The sequence below is a fragment of the Toxotes jaculatrix genome, chromosome 16 (assembly GCF_017976425.1).
Source record: "Toxotes jaculatrix isolate fToxJac2 chromosome 16, fToxJac2.pri, whole genome shotgun sequence".
Lineage (NCBI taxonomy): Eukaryota > Metazoa > Chordata > Actinopteri > Toxotidae > Toxotes > Toxotes jaculatrix.
Genome location: NC_054409.1, coordinates 8,048,342 through 8,072,130, shown reverse-complemented (window position 1 = coordinate 8,072,130; position 23,789 = coordinate 8,048,342). Strand labels below are relative to the sequence as shown.

The 23,789-nt window shown below is 41.4% G+C and overlaps 1 protein-coding gene across 3 annotated transcripts in view; it reads right to left on the bottom strand.

Annotated features, from left to right (window-relative positions):
• cacna1bb (calcium channel, voltage-dependent, N type, alpha 1B subunit, b) overlaps nt 1-23,789 on the bottom strand; it is a 145,431-nt gene that overhangs the window by 105,848 nt on the left and 15,794 nt on the right. The window lies entirely within an intron of this gene.

The window sequence follows — 23,789 nt, the reverse complement described above, 5'->3', positions numbered from 1 at the left end:
ACAACAGGTGTTGATCAAAGTGCTCCACAGAGAGAAATACACTTTAATGACAGTTAGAACAATTATAATGTTAAATTTATATTTGCAGGGACCAGAAAGCAACTGCACAAAGTAGGTTTTTAGCCAAGATTTAAAACTGGCAACCAAAGGAGGAAGATCTGACGCTGTCTCCTATGTTAAAGTCAGACGAGCTGCTTTACTTTCCACCTTGTTGCATAAAGAGCACACTGAACATTAGCACTGTAGTAAACCATGAAATGTGGAATCATCCAGTATGGATGTTATTCCCAGGACTAATGTCCATACTATTTATGCACTGTTTCAATATAAGGCCGAATGTAAGACAAAGCAAGACAGAGCAATTAGAAGTACTTATACCAATCAATGTACAGTTTCATAGTAATTCAAAGCCAGTAAGTGCTGTAGCAGTCAGACTGTAAGTAGCTCCAGCTGTAAATGTAACTACACGCAAATCATAAAACACTGAAGGTGTACATACATGTTACAAGACAAATACCTTTTAATATGATCTAAACCTTGACCATATTCATGTAAGCATTACCTGGTGTGGAATGAATTAATTACCATTTGTAATGAAAGTCTTACAGTCATAGATTTACTGTCACTGTGTGTCCTCACTCCATCTGAGTGAGGACTCTGCTGTGGCACAGATGAAATACAGAGTCTAATTTTGTTTACAGGCTGTTATGATTGCCATATTGATTGCAATATATTTGGACTCAGGTTTTTTTTTTCATCTTAATTTCTTTCTGGGTTTGATTTGTTTTTCATCACTTTCTGGCCCCTGTGGTTACAGAGGCAGACTCGAAGGCAGTTTCATCCAAACAGCAATCATCATTTGTCTCAGCAAAACACTTGCCACGCGCTGCCTCCTCAGATTTTAACACCATCAGCTAAAATGTTCACAATACAGACGGTGGGGCTGTTTTAACCCTATTTCTCATTTTTACCAAAAAAATGCATCCGTGGAATTATCCACTGGGATCGCTCTTGGTGGGAGGAGGCATCCTGGAACAAGCGTGCAGCATGTACAGTGAATGGGCACACAGAGGCACTGTTCATACCTGACATTAACATGTGTTCCAGATTCTTCTGAGTAGGCGGCCCTTCAATGTGACCTATGATGCTAACACACTGCTAAGAGAATGTGGCTATACACAGCCCAGACCACCTCTGAATGCGGTCTGAGAGATTAGATCTCAAACGCGTTGTTAATGCATCTTTGGTGCATTCAGACCTGAGCTGTCTATTTGTGATCAAATCACCTGAGAGACATGTTAATGGCAGGTGTGAACAGTGCCTCTGAAGGTGGGTAAAGAGACCGTCAGGGCAGCAAAAACATGATTTTTCATCGTTCTGGCCCGCTTTAACACCGGACATTAATTTTTATGTCTTTGTTGCAAATGGTCCCTCATTTGTATGCCTTTGTTGCAGATTTTATTGTGCTTCTTGCGGTGAAAAGAAACTCCTGGCCTGCTGACATGCTAACAGCCAAGCTGTCGTTCACAGAAGTGTAATCAGAGGGGAGATCTGTCTTTCTTGGAAGAAATAATTCCCTAATGTGCAGCCACCACTTGCTGAATTTGGATCACTGTCACACTCTGTCAGAAACAGATTCCCGGACTCTCTTCCTCTATAAACTTACACTTGGTGACAGCATTTTGACAGGACACTGCAAGCTCTGTAGTTTATTCCTAAAAAACTATGTCACATCAAAATTATTAGATGCATAAAATTAGTATTTATCAAATTATAAATGTCATGATTACTTCGGCTATAAACAAAGTGTTAGGGTTTTGAGTTGATAGGTGATAAAAGCTCATTAAAAAAAAGAAGATATGAATTAAATGTTGAATATTTGAGTTCTTTAGTCATGCAGCTGGCAAGGTGTGCAACAATTAAGCCACAGATTGATAAATATTCATTGTGACTGAGCGTGACAGTATTAATTACAACAATTAAACCATATTCATGTTTTTATCAGACCAGATGGGAGCAAATGCATTAAAAACAAATGACAAGAGTTGTTATTATGAGGGAGGATGGAAACGTGTCTCTGCAGCAGTCTGTGGTTGATGCATGCAAAAACCTTAAGGTAGCAGAATAAAAAAATGAAATCACCTGGATTAATTAAAACATTTAGATAAGTAATAATTGTGTTTAACGAGATGAGAAATGATCAAATCTATCATACACAGCATACCACATAGCTGCTGTTTATGTTTACTGGTGTTAAAATAGGGTCCCTGAGTTTAAGCGAACAAGCCCAAAATAAACAGTTTGAGGAGTTTAAAGGGGCAACGTCGATTTTTCAGTATTGTAAAACAAAAACTAACTAAGATTAACTAGAGATTGTGAAGAAGTAACTGTTTTGATATTGTGTCAAAGATGTCTATGTATTGTGTAGCAGAAATATCTAATGAAGTTACCATGCTATCCAGCTAGCCCCAGCCCGTCCTGTCTCATAATACCACTTTGTACCTCAAGAGGTGATAGTGAGTCACTGTAGTCTGCCCTCAGTCCAACATGAGAGGATGAATAAGCAGTAACTGTGAGTTGACTATGAACCTGTGTTTCAGTCGTCCTCTCTCTGAGACATCCCTCCACTCTTTCCTCAAGTTCAGCTACTGATGCCGCGGCTCTAGCCGCTCTCCCTCGTGTCTAACAATAACCAAAGAAAATAGCTTCCCAGATACATAATCAGACTTCAAGGTGAACCTGTTTGGAAAACATTATTCCCTAATCTATGCACGTTTGGCAACATGCCAACAACTGCACAATGCTGAGGTTAGATGTATTCAAGCTGTCATTAGCTCAAGGTGAGGCCAGCCCCAGAACACAGACGCAACACACTCTCATGCCAGTAAAAACTTTATGGATTATTTGACTGTTCACTGGTCCACCAATGTAGCCCACTGGGATTAGTAAGCCAGCTGGTCAGTCCGATTATGGCACAGTGGAAGAAGAGGGAGAAGGAGGGACCAAAGAGTGCATTTTCTTGTTTCTTGCGATAGGAGTGGTCACTCCAACTTTCTGGTAATATCCTTCCCCCTATACAACAAAGACGAGGGATTCAAAATATATATCCAAAGATATGGTGGCATAAGAGGAACACAGATGGAAAAAAAAAACCCTTAAAACCTCAACCAGGCAGGTGTGTGAATCTAAGAAGTCAGCTAAAACCAAGAGATGTCCACTAAAAACATGGTGGCCCTAACAGAGCTCTCACCATTCTCTGCACAGAGATCAGTGATGATTCTGATACACTGACACAGTAACAACACACACGTACAACATCTCAATAATCCTGCCTCACTGCCATCGTTAGCATCATTATTCAAATCTCATCACTGATTCACTTATTTTAAATGAACTCAAAACAACAAATGAAGAGAATTTTAATATTTCTTCATAAATCAGGGTTCTCTGCTTAATTGGTGTTTAGTCAACTACTTCATATTATCTTTCAAAATGAGACTGCACCAGAAAAAATATCAACATAAGTCATTTGTTCATTCAGTTGGAATAACATATGGCAAGTTTGTATTTCCCTCATAAGGTATTATTTTATCTTATTTAAACCTGACCACCATAACCTTATCCATATTTTTGGTGCCATATGCAGATCCTGAAGGACTATCCAATCAAAGGACACATAATTCAGCCTCCAGTGCATATTTTTGAACAGGGATAAGGTTGTTAAGTTGGGGAGAAAATCCTTCAAATACAGGTTCCTCACTATGGAAACAGAAGAGACAGGATGGATGGACAGGTCACTGCCTTCATCCCATTTCCATCAGAGGTGCATGAGCAGCAAGACGGACCCTGTACATTTCCTACCTACTGAGACAGATTACAGACATCAGTGATCCAGCAATGCCGGAGTTCACAGTTTTAACAAGACCACAGTGACAGGAAGAAACCTTGAGCAGAACCGGGTTCATATGGGGGACCCTCCTGCCGATGGCTGGGCTGGGTGAAAGGAGGAAAAGGAGGAAGATAGGACAGCTGGGAATGGAGGAGAGGAGGAGAAGGACATGCAGCATATAAAATATGATACAAACAGGACTGATATTATGTTAAAGGGCAGTGAAGTTTGTCTCATCTCTGAACCTTCAATAGCTCTGAGATTCAGTGACTGATCAGCAGAAATTCATGTTCCCTGGTAACCAGACCACACCATCGGACAGACTCAGGTCTCAACGGGATCTGACTGAGAAAGAAGAATTAAGTGGACTGAAGCTAAATGAAATCTACTGTGCTGCAGGCGCCCGGGGTTTGTATGGGTGACAGAGGATCTAATCTATGCTAATCAGTTTAGTCTCTGTTAACAGATGATCAGCGCATCGTGGTCAAGCACAACAGACGTAAAAGTAATAAAAATCTGCCTGAAAGTAAAATAATGTTGAATACTTTCTTGGTTTGCAAGGCTCTAATGTTTGTATAAGAAATCATCCGACTTTACTCACAGTCTGCTTCTGTATACTTCTTCAAGGCCTCCATTTTACTGGCATTAACTAAATCACTCACATCTGCTAATCTGTTAACTACATCACTCACTCACAGTAACATGACTGGGAACAAATAGTGAGTCATGTTTCAAATACAGGAAATGAGCAGGACAAATTCTGTGGAGCGAACTGAACACTTCCTGTTCCTCTTCTACCCGTCTCTGCCTGCATGCTTTGGACCGCTGATTTCACTTCCACCCCCTTTCAGGGTATTTATTCTAACACCCAGATTTGTTGTTGTTGTTGTATATTTATCCACCCCCAGAAGACCAAACAGAGAGCTGTGCAGTTTTTATTCCTCTCCTGCAGAAAATCATTTTAAAATAGTACGGCTGTAAGAATCTGTGGTGTCGTGTTAGTAAGAGATGAAAATACAGTCTCAACATCAAAACATGCCTTTGTGCGATGTCAGTGCTCAGCGCGGCTAAGCTTTGCAGCGCATGTGCAGGCCTTTATTGCTTAAATTAAACCTCTCACACAAGGCAAAGTGAGATTTAAAATCACTGACTTTTAGACTCCATGAAAGACCGGCTCACTGTTCTGGGTCTGCTGCATATTACTGCTTGAAAAAAAAAAAAAAATGGAGCAAATGATTATTTTCTCCATCCACTGTTGAATGGGAGAAGATTGGTTTTAAATCAGATTTTTCATGAGATCTACGAGAGACACGCACAGATTAGCTGCTGCATTAGAGAGCCGCTGTATTTTACTCGAATGTCCTCCGTGCAAGTTCACAGTAAAAGTCAATACCAAATGCATCTGATTTTTTTTTTAAGTGATTGCTCAGTGATAAAATAGAAAAAATAAAACAGCCATAAATTCTGCCTTTGCTTGTTAACTGGTGCGAAAGGAATGGTATAAACTGTATAAACATTTTAAAAGCCAATTTCAGCAGCACTGAGCAATAAAACATCTCATCGTCTTTGTTTATTTAGTGTCATCAACTTTATTTATGCAGCTAGTAAAAAAAAATGCAGCACTCAATTTTTAACCAGTTCACGGTGAATATCATGTTACTCGTGTTTCAGTCTATTTTCAGTAGCTACAAGTCAGTTTTACAATTTAGTTTAAGAATTTAGTGTTTAACATCTCATAGGCTGGCTCCTAGTTTTACTTCTGAATTATTGCTCCCCACATAAACAAGAGCACACTCTCAGATCATCAGGCTGGGCCCAGTTCAAGGACTCAAGGAGCTCAGGCTTTTGACCCCCCACCTCCACCCCTCACACACACACACACACACACACACACACACACACAGCTAAATAAAATTATGGACGTAGGCTATAGCTAATCAATGCTGAAAATGAACCTGTGTGGCCAGTTCTGTTCTGAACACCATCACCCATAAATCACCTTGTCTATACAAGGCCATTACTGAGAGCTATTAAACTACACAGTAATCAGCCTTCAACTCATTAGCAACAAGAAGATAAATCAACACAGTGGCTGTTGCGTAATTGAGGCCTTATCACTCCAGTCAGTGACGGAGGCAGCAGCTTCTTTTGGAAAGAGAAGGCCAAACAGAGCTGAAAATTACATTTTCACCTTTTTTTGAAAAGCTAAATTTGTAGCATCAGTGAGGAATCAAGGTGAGTGCTGGGTAGAAATGGGCTTTGAGAACATGAATGCTGGACTAAGGTCAAAATATTAAAGGAAGTGTTAAGAGGAGTGTTTAGCAGGAGTAGCAGGTCTTGTAACATAAATGTATAGTTAGATAGTAAAAGTGTGAAAGGACTCTAATTAAGGCACAGATGATGGTCCTGGTGGCATCACGAGGGTTCTGGATTGAGGTTGTGATAAATGAGGTGGAAAATGAGCAGGTTATGCTGTGGAGAGGCCTGGGAAGTTCACACCTGTGCCACCTCTGCATTCAAAACACAGGTCCAGACAAGTGCTGCCAAACCAGGGGCCCGGGGAGCAGCCAGAGGAGCCATGCGAGCACACACACACAGACACACATACACAGTGACTATTGTATGTCATAATGTAGTACAATGCTGTACAAATTGACTGCCATCCCTTTATGATTAATTACATTCAATATTTGTCTATTATTTACAGCAGCAGTGCTTTGGCACTACATCATCCATGCTGAGACAGCCATGAGCATTTCAGAAATACATCATAAATACAGGAGGATGACATGCATACATGAGCATAAGCGCATAAGAACATTATCCACACGTGCACAAAAACAACTTGTCAGTGACTGCATCTTGTCTCACTTGTCTCACGCCAAACCAACCAACCAACCAACCAACCAACCCTCCCTCCCTCCCTCCCTCCCTTACACTCTTGATGTCTCACTATTATGTTGGTGAATTGGAGCTGAAGAGAAAGCGGGAAGGCTTGACACAGAGCTGCTAATGCAGAGCCGCTACACTAACACGTTGTGTGAACGGTTGGGGAGCACATCCACAGGACAGTGAGGGATAGACGACTCTAAGACAGCGTTCAGTGCATACTCTGATCCCCCTGAGTGGCCTCACAGATACAACAAGATACACAAGCTCATGGAGTCAGTTGAAATATGGAATTTTTAAAGAAGGAAAACATTTTCAAGAAGGATTGAATCCCTGTTAATTAAAAATTTTGATTGTGCTCCACTCATCAGTCCATTTTATATTATAATAAATCAAATTACTTCTTAAAATGTGAAAGGTGTAGCTCATAGTGTTGAACCCACAGGGACAATCAGTGCACAGTTTAGGCGCTGCACTCTCATAAACCCACTGTAAGCTAACGGCCCAGCATCAAACAGCAGACAGACTAAATTCACGACTCGCTGGTGAAGGAAGTGGAACATTTAGCAGCTAAAGAGCCAGATATTTTTCTCAGGAGTTGGTGGAAAACGCTCAGCATCCTAAAGAAGGAAACCTCACTCACAAACAGTGGTGTGCAGAGCCTGCTGTTGCTCTGTGTCTGCTGGATACAAAGGGCAGCTGTTTGCTAAGATGTTTGCCTTATCAACTGCAGGCTGCATGCCTGTCACACTTCCTCATTTAATGCAGCTTTACATTAAGTACTGCAGAAGAGGACTGCTCCTTTGGCTGGTGGATAAACGTTTTTCCACTTTATATGAGCGTCCAGGTGCAGGGATGGAGCTGGAGTCCACGTCATTAAAACAGTAGTTTAGTTCTAATATCTCATATCTCGTAGTATTAGTTCTGATGTCCGAGTTAATAGCAGGTGACTGATTAAACAAAGCACAGGTAATAATGGTGCATTGGTATAGTTCTTTAGCAATATTCCTAAGACCTGAAGCTCAACATGTGCTTTCATCGTGTGTGTTGTAGTGCCATACACTTTGTAGTACCAGCACAAAGGTGAAGGAAGAACAATTCTTTTAAACAGAAAGACGGAGAGACGGGACACAAGTTCAGAAGAATGAATCAATTCATTCAGCTGGACCTGTTTACCAGCTGGCACTATGCCTGAGAGCCAATGTGAGTGAGTGTTTGTTTCAATCTGTCTGACAGGCTGCCCGTCACGCTGTTTGAAAACACACAGAGCCACGAAATCTTAAATGTATACACGAAGGCTTTCACTGCAAAATGAGATTTTATCATCAGGACAGAGAAACAGTCGTTTTGCAAAATGACTGAGAGCAAAAAGTCAGCAAACATGACACTTTAAAAATGAAAAACATGAAAAATGCTACTGCTCTGCTACTTCCTGGTCCTGTATTTTCATCAGGAAATACTGACTGTGAATAATGGACTTCATTCACAATAGAAGTGAACTCTCAATATCTTCTAGGATATGTGACCTATTCCTGCACTGTTGTCAGTATAGATCTGTATGTTTCAAGCACACCTGGCCAATTTTCTTTTTCTCATCTCTTCATGAATATTGCTGCCCAACTCCTAATTTCTCAGTGGAGTTGTGTAACAAACAGGAGGCTGTGGCGTGGGATCAAAAAGGCCATTTGTGGGAAGAGGGCTTGCCAAGTTGATGGTTACATTGTGCTGAGATTTAAAGCAAACTGCTGTAAATCAAGTTAAGTGTCTTTCGCAAAATGAATCACACGAGTTACAGGAATGCGTAATAACTATCCTCATCCTCAACCTGCAAACAAGATCCCCTGCTAGTGTATGTGTATGTATGCTATTTAGTACGGCTGACCCACGGCGATGGAAAGTGCTGTCAGGAGCAACGCAGCAGTGACACTCAACTGCATTTTATTTCTAAACTACACCAGAAAATATAATTTTATTTTGTTTTTTGTTTTTTTACTGTGTGAAAATCTGACAGAGAAATGTGAGTCTTGAGGCTCATGCAAAGTGAGGGAAGTGGTTCATTGTTCGGTGATGCATCGAGCACTTCAGATTAAGCATACTGACCCCTCCGAAGTAACAGCTGATTCTTGCACCTGATTTTTCACCAACTACTCGATCAAAATGATGAAGGTCCCGATTCACAACTATGATGTTAACAAGCCCAAAATATTAGTTTGATTTGCATAAAAAAAAAAAAAAAATTGGGAGACTGGGAGAGTCTTCTGTAATTAACGTGCTGCAATCAGTGAGGTCCCGACTCTGCCGAACCACAGAAGCACAGTTTACTGGCGGTCGTAGAGCCATGTTTTCGGTTTCAGTGTGTTTTCAATCACAAGCTATCCTTGGCAGAATAAAGTCAGTGGCTTGGAGAGAGCAAATTAATCAACAGGCAAAAGACTAACGGGCAAAACCAACAGTCAGCGCCACCCATATGTGATATAAGCCTGCTAACATTACCTGCATGTGTTCAATACTGGCCTCTGCTAATAAAAACGACAAAGAGGGATAAAAGGTTTGATAAGAGACATGTTGGCATTGAAGCATTGGAACGAAACCAGGTATTATACCGACCAAGAACCGGATAAAAATGAACTGGCTGTTTAACCGGAACAAAACCCTGTCTTCAGTTCCCTCTTTTCAAAAAACAAAAAAAAAAAAGCATTTGAAACTTTTTGGACCAGTTTCTTAAGTATGGACCATTTCACGTTCCTGTGCCTTACAAGCACCCATATTATAAGTATGATATGCTGAGAGCACATTCATTTCTTCTCATCTGTAAACACACCTGTCCTTTAGGAGATAAACTGGATGATGTATCTGTGTGCTGCTTATATCTGTGATGACCGAAGTGTGCATGTTAAAGTGTAATCTATCTTGGTGTGTTACTTCCTCAGGCTCTGTCAGAGGCTTTCTGCATGTGTGTGTGTGTGTGTGTGTGTGTGTGTTTGTGTGCTTGCCTGGTGGTATATTAACATGTACGTATGTGCTGGTATCAATCATATCCGCTCACAGCTGCCTGAGGTTCAGTACCAGCTGGCCGAGTGACAACGTAACATGCTCCAAAGTCATTTCACAGCTTCCTGTCCGGGAGGGAGAGCAGGTGTGTGCTTGGCTCATGAAAAAAAAGAGATGCCTGTTTGGACATGAGGTCCTATATGGCATCACTGTAATGGGTTGAGAGAAAGAGAAAGAGAAAGAGAGAGAGAGAGAGAGAGAGAGAGAGAGAGAGAGAGAGAGAGAGAGAGAGAGAGAGAGAGAGAGAGAGAAAATAGTCAGGTGCAACCAAGCTGGTTTCTGCTGGGCTTCACTGAGATTAAAAACCATAACTATATATATCTAATACTAAAAAATACATCGACAGGCGGTGTTCGCTTTCTATTCCTTCCAAAAGACGCCGATTTATTGATTTATTTCGTCTTTCACCAGGTTCAACCAATTTATAGCCACAAGACACAGACAAACCTGGCAACCCTGGGAAAACAGTCTGTCAGAGGTAGAGAAAGAGCAACACTCCTGCTACGCTGCAGCCTGAAGACAGAGAGACCGAGTTCTTCACCAAAATCAAACCCAAATACCAGGAATTTGACACAATATCAATACCAAAACAAAAGTGACACTGCAATGAAAGGAGCAAAATGTGTCAAAACATGTCACAGCCTGAGGGAAAACCAGCAGAACAACACATGGAACTAGACCAAGCTGCTCTGAAACACTTCTTCTCAGTGTCACCATTATTTAACACTATTATTTAACACCATATCTCATCTTACCATATATATTCATGATATTTTATGATCATTGAAAACAGTTTTTCTCTGATTACAGTGTACTATGTGGTATAGTAATGTAATTGTATAGAATAGTATAGTGTACGGTGCTATTTACGTTTTTAGGTGATGAGTGTAAAATTTAACCCTTAGTAAGCCTCTATTGACTGCCACAACAGAAAACGTGATCTGCATGATCAAGTGTGTGTTCTGTGAAGCACATTTCGCTCACACAAAATCAGTGGACATTCACTCAGACACAAAGACGCTTTTGCTTGGTTTGGAAATGTTTCATGTTGCGCAAAAAAATAAATAAATAAATCCATTCGAATCACAGGGGTTCTTAAATTGGGTTCATAAGTGTACAGAGATGAGAGGAAAATGAAGAGAGAGAGAGTGGAGGGAAATAAGAAATAACGAGAGATTCTGGTGAGTACTGAACTGAACACAGACTCACACAGGCAAGGTTGGTGCATCTGTTGCTAGCTCGCTCACAGCTAACCTTCAGCTGGTACACTAGCTGCTTGGGGCCAATGGACAGTCCACCGCTCAAATTTGAGCAAATGACACAAGGCAAACATTTGCTTTCCTTTCTGTCAAAACACAACTCAACAGTATAAAGAAGGACTTTTTCCAGTTTATTACGACTGCTTTGAACATGGGTAAATGAGATAAAGGGAGAGTGTGTGTGTGTGTGTGTGTGTGTGTGTGTGTGTGTGTGTGTGTGTGTGTGTGTGTGTGTGTGTGTGTGTGTGTGTGTGTGTGTGTGTGTGTGTGTGAAAGAGCATGTGAGCCTGGTGGATCCGACTGCCATTTATGAGAAAGTGGACATGCTTGAAAGTCACTGGGGCAAGTGAGGAGCACCGAGGCGAGAGACTCGCTGGCGACGGATCGCACCTCGTCACCATAGAAACAGGAAGGCAACATGACAATGGCTCTACTGGGCTCGTGGAAGATACGCAGCGGGAGTGGGGAACGAGTACGAGAGTCAGAGTCAGAAAGGGATGTGGGTGGGAGAGAAAAGAGGCGGTGGATGAATCACATATTTCTGTTTGTTTTGTTAATTCCACTCGGTGGTGCCCGGACATATGGATTCATTTAATGACCGTATGAGACACCTAAAAATTAATGATAGTCCAGGGCTCTGTTTACACTCAGCCACTCTCTGTACAGATGTTGGTTATGAAATTAAGCGGAAGGACAACATCCGTTATAATACAGAAGCAGGTTCAGTAATGTGTTCTTCCATATGTCAGCTAAAATATCCAGAATGATACGAGTGATAACAACAATAATGTGCAGGGAAAAAATAATGGAACATTAAGCTATGCATGCACACACACACACACACAGAAAGAGACCATTTTACATCATGCTCAAGACAATCATAACCAAACCATATTGAGAGTAGCACATTTTTTCCAATTAGACAAGCTGTTCCTAATCAACTGGTTTAACTACTCCCGCATTTGTCCCTGAATGTGGTATAATTCAGAAACACACACACTGCTCTCTCTCCCACTTAAATCCAAGCAGTGATGCTGCCATGGTTCCTGGTAACCACGTGTGCCGACGGTGATGGAGCAGAAAAAGATAATCCTCTACTGAAAGGGAGAGAAGGTAGAGAGAGAAACCAAGGACAGGTGGGGATGTGGGAACACACACACACACGCACACACACACACGCACACACACACACACACACACACACACACACAGAGGTTTATATTTCATTTCATTTTACATAATGTAAAGGGATCCCCTGTAGCTTCAATCACAGCGGCTGTGTCCTGAGTTCACATCAAAAAGGCACCGATATATATAAAATTCTAGCATAGAGTGACATTTTGAATGAGATGACAAGATTAATGTGAGTCCTAGGTCTGTGACTCAAGTGCAGAGATGGAGTCAGGACCTTGTTAGCTTAGATTAAAACATAAAGGCTAGAAGCAGCTAGTTCAGCTCTGTCCAAAGTTTAAAATCTGCCTACAAAAATCTGCCTTCAGTGTGTCTTGTTTATTAAACCCATATTTAAAATCAACTGTAAGAATTTTAATTTTAGGGGGAATTATTTCTTGACAAAACAGTATGTTAACACACATAAACCATGACACAGACCACAGTAGAGAAGGTGGGAACTGACACAGTGCATTGTGGGGGTTTTGGGGACATCGGAGGTGGCGTTAACATTTAAATGTCATTTGCTGAGACGGGAGGACTTGTTGGCAGTGCACGACCCCGGGGTGATCGTCAGAGGAAGACATGAGAGACAAACAGATGAAAAGATACAGAGAGAGACACATACAGCAAGGACGACTGAAGTCGAACAACAGACAGAAACAGACTTCATCACTTGCACTGACAGGTATGGAGTTTACCACGTCAACATATTGGTTTAGCATGTTACACTGCTAATAATCGCTTATTATCACAAAGTTCATCTGAGGCTAGTGATAATTTTATTCAATATTTCAGTGTGGATCAAAGTGGCGAACAGAGAGCTTAGCAGGGCTTAGCTGGACGACTGAGCAGAAATGCAGGCACCTTCTCTTGCTCATGTTATTTGTTGGAGTCGATCTGAGATTGAATACAGTTGCATGAACAGAGCTGAGCTGTTTCTGTTGGCCATCAAGAGTGAAAGGAACACAGACAGAGGCTGATGAAAAGAGAGACAGGGTGGACTGTATATATATTACAGCCTTTGAGTATGATGGAAGACAATAACTCCAATGTTACAGAGCAATAAAGACTGATTCCCCACAGGAGCCATTCTGACAACATGTGCTGTGATTTATGTGATTTATGAGAATGTAATCAAGTCGGGGCAATAACGTCCTCAACAGAAACATTTCTGCGAAGCTACGTTGACATCATGTTACAGCATACATTTATATAAGAAAGGAGACTCACTGCACAGAATGATGAATGCAGACATCCATTTAAAATAATGCTTCTGTCTTTATGAACATATCCATTAAGGTGAAAAGAAATATTACTGTTCACTGGTATCATGTTTATACTGTAAACCTGCAGAAGAGTGTAAGTTCACTGCTTTTCATCGAAACACCACACTCTACAAAAATGTACTGGTTTTTACAATAAGTTATCATTTTGTAAGGCTTGATGTCAAGTTGAAAGGAAGTGTAATAAATTCTTGACAATAAAGCTCAAAATACATCAAAAGTGAATTTGATGCATGTCGTACTTAATTAACTAACACGCCCCTCGGTGTCAGCCCACGTGCCGTGAACTGGCAGCGTGTCACGCCACCTTGACACCTCGACAGAAAATGTTTTTATTTTCTGAAGGTATTACACGTTTTTCTTTTGTCTTTTATACAAGCTCCTAATTAATACTGTAACACTGATTTATGAATGTGTGCACTGTGTATAGCATCAGTGTGCTTCATCAAGGTCTAGCCTGTCTAGAAATAACAAACACATAAACATGAAATCTTAGTTCAGTCAACAACACCAAAACTTCCACTCTTAGGAAAGAGCCTTTGGTGGTGGAGTGAACTGTAGCAGTACATAGCATGTAAACAAGTCAAATGTGTATTGAGTATCATGCTAGAACAGCTGCACCTTACACCTGCATGAATGTGATTGCATGTTGCTAATCAGTCGACAGCCAAACACTGATGAATGAGCCACTGATGGTAAAACATGGATGAAACAGCTGGTACTAATCAGCCAATGCAAGTGCAGCTTCAGTGCTTTGACTGAACGAACACTATGCTCCATGTTGTTTAGGACAATCACAGATTGTGTAGGTACAATCTTAACCTGCAAAGTACTAGTTACTTTGCAGGTTAAGATTGTAAGTGTGGCTATAGCTACAGTCATCTCTATCTACAGAACCTGTATTATAGTACAGATTAAGCTCATGGATGTGGAAGTCGATTAGTAAGACTAAAGCTCTGAGTCTGTAGTGAAGCTGACATCCTTTTTAAATGATGCTTTGGTCTATGTCTGGCAACCGAGTCAGATCATCGTTGATCATTCTCCTCCTATCTCCTGCCAATCACTGCCATAAGTGAAAATGTTGCAAGGCTCTATTGGACTCATCCCTTCAGCTCCTCTCTCCCTCTCTCCCTCTCTCCCTCTCTCCCTCTCTCTCTCTCTCTCTCTCTCTCTATGTGTCTGGATGTTTCTCTGCCTTCATCTCTCCCTCTCTCAATCTCTCTCATTACTGCCTTCCCCCTCTCCCATCTGTCTCTTTACAGCCTTTTTTTAATGTAGTGCGGCTACGCAGCAGTAAATCGGTCGTTGTGGTGACTAAAAGGCCGCCTTCCAATCTCAAACTCTATTGCTAAATGTCTACATTCACACAAGTACAGGCAGATAGCGGTGAAGTAGTGAGAAGCAGAGAAAGATATTGATTAAAAGGCACACACACACACTGTGGTCAGAAGCACGCTATGAGAAAGAAGGACTTCCAGGAAGGACTGCTTCAAGAAAAGAAGTAAAAAACAAACAAACAATCAAAAAAAAAAACACAATATCTTTCATAATATCGTATTATTTTTTACATCAACACCTAAGAGCAGGTTCACTGAGAGAAAAGCACCTAGGATTTCCACAGGTCTATTTCAGATTGGGTGCAAAGGTATAAAATATAAAGGTATAAAATATAAATTCCCCCTCCAGTCTCCACATTGTCTACAGTAACTAAAGGGTAAAATTCCCCACCACCCCCTTCCAACAAAAATCTGAGGAATTGCGTTTTCAGTCCTTACTTATGCTTAGTTATACTTTTCACCGTTCACTAAGTGTTTTGTTCTTTTGTTAGACAGCTCTTTAGGTTTGACTGTGTATATTTGTCTTTTGGTCTTTACAGTTGTCATCCCCAGAAGAAGCAACGGGAAAGACCCCTCCAAATATCTTCCTCCTGTATCAGCACTGCAAAAGGCTGGGCTAAAACTGAAAATGTATGTTTTGACTGTACTAAACACTGATAACCAGCTATTACTGAGTTCATGAATAATTAAATGTCTGATGGGTTGTTTGAAAATATGTTGGTTATGGAGGACGTGAGTATGTTCTGTGCAAGTTGTGCCAACATGTTTTCATCTTTACATAATGTTGTGTTTGTGTTTCTAAGTGGCTCAGTAAAGGTATTTATATAAGTCCCTGGCAGCCTGGGTTAGACTGCGGCAATAATGACGCAGACAGTTGTGGCGATGGTTCTTTGGTGGTGAGGGTAAAAAGACCTTGACTGAGCAGCTTGAAGGACAAACATCCAGCTCGCCTTTGTACAGGGGAGGGGAGCCACTTCCTTTCCCATTTACAGTCCAATATTAGCAGGGCTCTCCAGAGATGGCCTTGGAGTCACACAACACACACCTCACCTGCTTCTCCTGGGACTTTCAGCCTCAGTGCATGAAAGCAAAGAGTCTCAGCTAGTTTCTTTCTTTTATTCAATGTTCTATCTTTGGAACAGAAGCAGCACAGGTCAGGGATGGTCGGGATGGGGATAGGAGAGGTGTTGGAATGGAGATAATAGAAGTTATCATCTTAGGTTACTTTTGTCTCACCTGCAGCAGGGCCTAAGAATTGACATGTTGATTGGTTAGTTGGTTTATGCACCATCCATCATTTTGGGGTCTTGAAATCTGCAGCCAGAGGTACTCATAGTCACCAGAGGATGATTTCTGATGACTTTGGTGACCTTTTGACCTTTCATGTAGTGCTAAGATACATTCAAAACTTTATATTAGAATAATTTAGATTAGAATAATTACACTGTGTGGGACTAGGAAAGGGATATGAGTCATATTCAGCTCATTAAAAACATCTCACTGCCAAGTTTAAATGCCCAGTTTTTCATGAACTTTCCAATATAAATTCGCCCCAAGGCATTCTCAGTTTTGGAATCACAATTCCACCAATTCTTGCAATATATCTGGACAAAAGAAGGCTCGACAACGCTTGTCAAAGTCAAATCTAAATCAAGCATCACCACAAACAGATGTTGTTCCTCTTGAACTTGCTTGCTTCTCTTCAAGCTGTGAAATCTTCCAAACAAGCTTCTAGAACTGATCACTTTTCAAGTTACCAAAAACTAATCATTTCTAGTTACACCTGGTCCCTACCCTTAAGTAACCTATTAGTAAATAGTAGAGCTAGCTAACTGCAGAGGCTGGCAACTAGACTCTGGACTCCAAAACTTACTCAACACCAAATGAAACATTACTTATGCAATACCAAAGAACACAAAAATGGCTGCATGTTTTTGCAAAATGTTTTATATAAGCTGCTACATTCAGTCATATGACCCACTGACCTTCCTTCTAGTCCAACATCAGGCTATGAGACCTTTCCCCTGTAAGCTTTCCTCCGGCAACACCAAAATATCAACTTCATACACAAGTTTTCAAATATGCAGTTTTCCCGGAAGCTTGCTGAGCAATTTCAAAGAAAAAAAAAAACCCTGTAAACCTTTACTTTACACCACCCTCAGAGCAAACCTAACATTTTTGGCCCTATTTTTGGAAAGGCTCTTAGAAAATCACCTTCGTGCTTAAGAATTTAAAGTGATTCCAATCATCAGTTATGTGTATTTAATCCACACAGCCAGCTGTGGTGAAGGGCTCCGAGTTTTAGTGGTTCCAGCTGCGTGAGGGCTTGAACTGTGAAGGACAAACAAGGTCTGGGACCTGATCGATCCTTAGCATCACCACTCTCAGAGTGTTAACAGGCTTGTTCAGTCGCCCACACTGTTGAGTAGACATTTAGCCTGAAGGCCTGCCTGATCATATGGACCAATAAAGAGAAAGAGATACTCAGCCAGCAGATTACTCAAGAGATATCACTAATTCTCTGTTCCCACGTGACCTAACCCAGTCTCTACATGTCTCCACAGTCAATATTGACTTAATGGTGAATTGGTGAATTGACAGATAACCAAGCATGTTGTCAAATGGGCTCGGCTGCAGCCTCAAAAGGTTGTGTTTTACAAAAAAAGATACAAGCTTTTCTTATCTTATTTGCTCAATTTGCTTAGATAAGAGATGGGATAATTATGGTGTTACAGAACATCGAATTAGCAGCAGGAAAACATTAGCACTCAAACTGCAATAATGGCTGTGCAAAGCTGAAAACGCCCCCTGAATTAATGAGTCTAAGGAAGACATACTTGAGCAGATAATTTACACCGGTGCGATCTAAAATAACATCTCTGCTCATTAATGCTAACACATTTTAAGGCAAAAAAAAAACTGGGCTCCGTACAATGTCTCATCCTCAGGCTTGGTGTGTTAACAAACACACCAACCTACTACAACACAATCTGATGCTGTTCAAACAGCTGAAAAAGCCAAAGTAAAAACTGAACTAAATATTCACATACACACACTAACACCAAGCATCCCCTGAGTCTATCATGTGGCCCACGAAGCACGGATAACAAGGATTCTTCCGAGGAAGAACAAGCTGGTCATCATATCAACAGACTCCACTGCCAGGATCAATAGCTCAAGAACCATAACAAGCCAGAACAGAGAGAAGAAGGAAAGGACAGAGCAGTGCACACACTAAACTTTAAACTTTACAGGTTCATCTACACAGACACACAAACAGCCTTTTCTGCTTTCTTCTGCTCTGCCGATACACACCTCTAGTTAGTTAGTTAGTTAATGTAGGCTTGTCTTCACAGTGAAGTTTGGCACCACTGAGCCTGCACAGAGACCTGTTCACCAACATGTGCTCACCAGCCTCGTCATGAGCCGTCAGGATGACAACACTGATCACTGCTGTTAATCGAGACAACGCTCCTTCTAAAACACTAACTGTTGTATTTACCAAAGCAGGATGAGGTTTCCTGTGTGTACAGATTAAACAAGCGTCAATTAGTGAGCTCTAAAGGTGTTGTATTTATATTGTATCTGTGGACTTCGGACACCTGCTTCCAGCCTTTATGCTAAGCAAGCCTTACCATGTCCCTGACTACAGCTCCATACTTTATTGAACTTCTCATCTCACTTTTAGAGAGTAAGCAAATAAACCAATTTCCCAAAAATGTTGAACAAAGGTTAGTGGATGCAACATGAACATATAAGGCACAGCAGCCTACAGTCCAGCACAGATGATGTAGTGGCCAGTTGCATAAGCCCCAGTTAGTAAAATGAATGGAAATACACATTGACATAATGCATGTTTTAAAAAAAAAAAAAGTTGAAATTTTATGGCTTTTTTTTTTTTTTTTACAAAACTGATGTAACAAGGTGCTTAACAAAAAATGACTAAAGATAACACCAACACATTAGTGACAAAAAAAACAAAACAGTAGTGTAGTAGTACCAACTGTAAATAGACACTAGATGGTACAGTAGACTACATTCTGTTCCCTGCCTGGACAATATATACACCATTATAGTGCAGCTGACATGTAGAGAGCTATGTATTGAGTGAGCATTCCACTTTACTGTGAGAGGGTTATACAGAAACGCAGGAAATGGAAAACACAAATGTAGGAACGTCACACACTCAGGCTGAAATGCAATAATGCCAGCAAAGAATGAAGTACACAAGGTTATGTATACTGTTTATTGTGGTAGCTAATATTTCAGCACTTTGATCTCAGCCTCTCTTATCTGCCTCATTTTCCCTCCTCTCTGTTGTGCCCTGCACCTCTCTGTGTGCGACTCCGTCAGTTATTCCACAGTGAGAGAGCTTACACGAGGGCCAGGGAGGGTGAACAAACAGAGCACCTCTCCACTGAGGCGAGACGGAGAGAAGACGAGCTGGAGAAGAGGAGGAGGAGGAGGAGGAGGAGGCGAGCGCTTTAGCAGCGGCAGCGTCCTCCTGGTAGACCTAATGAGACAGAAGGGAAGAAAAACCGGAGGAGGAATGCTGCTTCTCTCGCCGCACGGTGCAAACTAAACTCCCCACGCCCTCTGCTCGGCCTGAAGCCGGAGACAGCAGGCAGTGGGGAGGAGATGCTCTCCGTGGCAGAATTCGCTCCATTACGCAGATGTTTGGGAACAGGAGGGGACACCGCAAAAAGCCACTTTCCAGGCCTTTTAGCGGCTGGCAATACGGCTCAGAAGAAAACAAGGGGAGCCAAATCCATCCATTACACCGGCAATATGACCAAGTGGGGCCCATTTTGTGGCACAGCTGCTGCCCTTGCAGGTGAACTCAGAGGGATTGAGGAGAGGGTCACTGACTGGCTGACTAAACCAAGACCTGGTTAGATAATTCAATATTTAGGCTGTTTCATTTTCCTTGCATTTGGATTTGAGAGATTCTGGGGGGTCAATGCTATAAAAAAAAACAAAAAAAAAAAAACAATGACACTGGTGTGCAGTCAATCATAGTCATTTCATAATTCTGCAAATAAAGAATGAAAATGGGAAAGTAATGTTGGTCACATGTACACGCGTCAACCTATAGACAATGCAATGCCCTCCTCAGTGATCTCCCTAAAACTTTTGGTCAACTACATTAGATTCAGAATACTACTACTACTACTATCATAGCAGCTCTGAGACCTTTGTATTGGTGAAATGATTCCAAAACACTACATGTACATAGTAGAACTACATGTTTGTGGGAGCTTGTGTCTGGTTTTTTGTTTAAACCACTGAATTGAATACCTGACAAATCATAAAACATTCATTCCACAGATGCAGCTATCATTTAAAAAAAAAAAAAAAAAAAAAATCATCAATATAGCCTAAAGGAGTCCTGCTCAGTCACTGGCATCACTGCCTATAATGGCCTAATACAACCATAAATATTAAAGAAATGCATACCAATTTATACCATGGCATCAATCATCCTATCAGAGCTCTGATGGAAGACGTCCTGCCTCTGTGGAGCTGTAAGTTCTTTCTGTCAGATTCAGAATGAGAAAAACTATATTGTCCATCACAAGGCAATAAAACCTGTCTCTGATGTGGCTCATGAGAAAATAAACACGTAGAACACAAAACATGTATGAAAGCATGCTGGATAAAACAAGATGTTTATGATAAACACTGCTGTCTGTAAAAGTCAAACTGTTTGCAGTACAAAACTGGAAGAAGAGGGAAAGACAGAACTGTCACCCATCAAAATTTGTATATAATCCCAGAGGGAGTAAACGTGTGAAGTAGGATTATGGAAAAGTGCAGTAAATACTCACTTAACAGTGCTCATATCTAAACTCAATCTGTTTTTATTCATGGTTGTACGTTCCCTGTAAATAAAACATTTTTTTTCCCCCCAAACTGTGGTTCTTCTTGAACCTTCAATGTCTTGGTTACAAAACAGGGCAGCTTCTCCGCTGACTGATGGAGCACTTAAGATGTTTTTAAGAAACGGAAGTAAGTTGTGTGCAGGCCTGTGTCACAGGTGACAGTCGCGTAAACATCCTGCAGGCTGACATGTCATTCTTTCTTCTCTGAGAGTCGACACGTTCACCTTGATAAATGCTGACATTCTTTTTAGTGCCGCTGACTGCACGCTCCGAGATTCAAAGGTCTCTGTTATTTACCGTGAGCTGTGAGAGCCTAGCTAACCCAGCGCCCAGGCTGAAAGCTGACCCTCTCCCTCAATCTAAGGGGCACTAACCACAAGGCCTTTTAAATCTTGGCCTGGGTTGGTTCCTTGCACACATCTTTTAGCCATTTATGGGATGTGATTTTTCTAAATTTGAGAGCAAAGTGACAGGATTTCTGATTTCCAGGCCTCTGAAGTTTGGACCGCCCTGTCTTTGGATTGTCGGCATCATATTTATCATGTTTTAGATCATGTTTTTAAAATCAGTTATGACGCTTAGTGAAAGTTCAGTCAGAAAGACTATGTCTTCGCGCCTGTCTTCTAAGTCAAGCACAGTCTCCTGCTAATTCTAAGCTCCACCAGCTGATTCGTTGAAGGGTTGTTCCTTCACATCGGATACTACTAATCAATTGGATCACTTCTCACAGGGATCTGCCCCCTGCCAGGGCCTAAATGCCAAATTATATTCTACCTGTGCACAATACAAATTTCTTCAAATTTTCTCATTTTCCTTCATTCTTCTTGAAGAAATATATTTATATAGTTGCAGTATTAAATATGTATACATTCTTTTCTATTTAAAATACAGGGTCACTGCAGGATAAAAAAAATAACCACGTTCTTTGACCGTCACTCTCTCTCTCCTTTGTCTGTCACCTATAAAATGCAGTTTGATTACCTGTAAAATTACTGATGTCTGCCAGACAACAACACATTGTTTTTAATTAGCTCTGGACTGAGTCATGTGTGAAGAGGGAAACCTGCCAGTCTGCCACATCAGCTGTGGTGCAGTGCACTTCCTCTGCCTACAGGAAATGACAAGCATCACTGTCGGCCACGCTTGACTGGAACCCTGGCAGCCAAGCCAACAGAGACACAATGCTGTGTGTGTACGATTGTGTGTGCTTGTATGTATGTGTGTAAGAGAAAGAGCAATCATGTTTTTGTGTGTGTGTGTGTGTGTGTGTGTGTGTGGTTTGGGGGGGGGGGGGGGGGGGGGTCATGTGTATGAGCGCTTGTGTGTATTTCACTTACACGTGTGTGTGTGCACATCAGTTAGTTCCAACAAATCTGTGATTAATGTGTGCTTATAGTGTGTCTCTGTGCGCTTGCCAGCTTCCCACTGAGCCAAATGAAGTCACGTAATTCTTCGAAAGCTTCTATATCATGGGCCATGCCTTTCTACCAGGGGCTGTGTCTCACAACTGGAGCAGATGAAGCAAAATGTGACTGACTTGCCAAGAACCTGCCAGATATGTGTCATCATGATAATTGGTGGAGCCACTGAAAGTGAAGCCATCTAGCTAGCAGCCATTTTAGTCAGACATAAAATAGGCATGGTGGCAAAGGGACAGATGCGGGTTGGATTTGTTAGATCCACTGTGTTATACTGAGTCACCTTGGCTTACTGTATTTCTGCTCTCATAAATATTCATGGACCGGGGCTTGCCTGCTCATTGGCATGAGCTGCTATTAGTCAGTTGTCCAAACATGCTAATGTTAATGTAATAGGTGTCACGTACACATCAAAATATAAGTAAGAACTGACAATAAGCTGGACACCCTGGTGGCACAGGGACTGAGAGTCCTTGGACCTATAGCTGCATGTCATTCACCATCCTTCACTCCCCTCATATCTTATCCTTTCTCTACTAACGACTAATATAATAAAGGCATAAATTCCCCCAAACAATGGTCATATCAGTTGATGGCCATGGATAATGATCATTGATTAAAACACAACTATACTAACAAGTCTGGTGTCTCTTGTGCTCATGGACGGGTGTTTTCCCGAGCTAATCAAACCTCTACAGGCAGGAGTAAGAACTGGGGCCCATCTTTTTATGCCAGAGCCAGAAAAATTAACACAAAACACTTGGCACAATGGACACAGCTGTACAGGTTGTTGTAAGTTCACTTACAGAGAGCTATAACCTCTGTTTCCACTTATTATCCTCATATTCATGTCATTAGTTGATTGATAGAAATTGATTGACACATATTTTGATAATTGATTAATTATTAATCAAGCACAGTGTATTCTGTAGTTTGCTGCTTTTCTGTTTCTGTTGCAGCTCTGCCTCAGTTTTGTATTCCTGACCACATTCCTGTGTGAGTGTGAGCAGGCAGAAAAGAAGCTGACTGGGTTCTCCCCCCGCTGCTCAGAGCTCTTGTGCGGCTGCCGACAGACAGAGCAGAGCCAGTATCAGTCTGCTACAATGTGGACAACATCAGCATCAGCAGCGCTCGGCCGGCCCCGACAGAGCACACAGTGTTCACTCACTGAAGAGCTCACTAACTGGCTGGAAGACATTAAGCAGAACAGTCTGTACCAAGAACACAACCAACCGCTACACACCAACGCAAACCTCACAGCTGTCACTGACTACATCTGTCAATGGAGCAGATATTGAAAAAAGGATCAATAACATCAGTGAGGGGGAAGCTCCCTGATCAAACTGAAACAGCTGTGAAGAAACAACACCCCTGGAGGAGAAGGATCTTAAAAGAACGACAGTGAGTTAATATGTTATGGGTTAATATGTGAAAATGTCTGTGAATCTTCTTAGTCTTGTAATGTACAACTACCATCTGTATCTGGTGATGTTAAACTGTGTGCTAACTCCAGATGTTTACCAGACTGACTGAACATGGCTTTAAATGTTACTGAAAATATTGCTAAATTGAATATTTCATGGGAATCCATCCTGTAGTTTGTGAGAT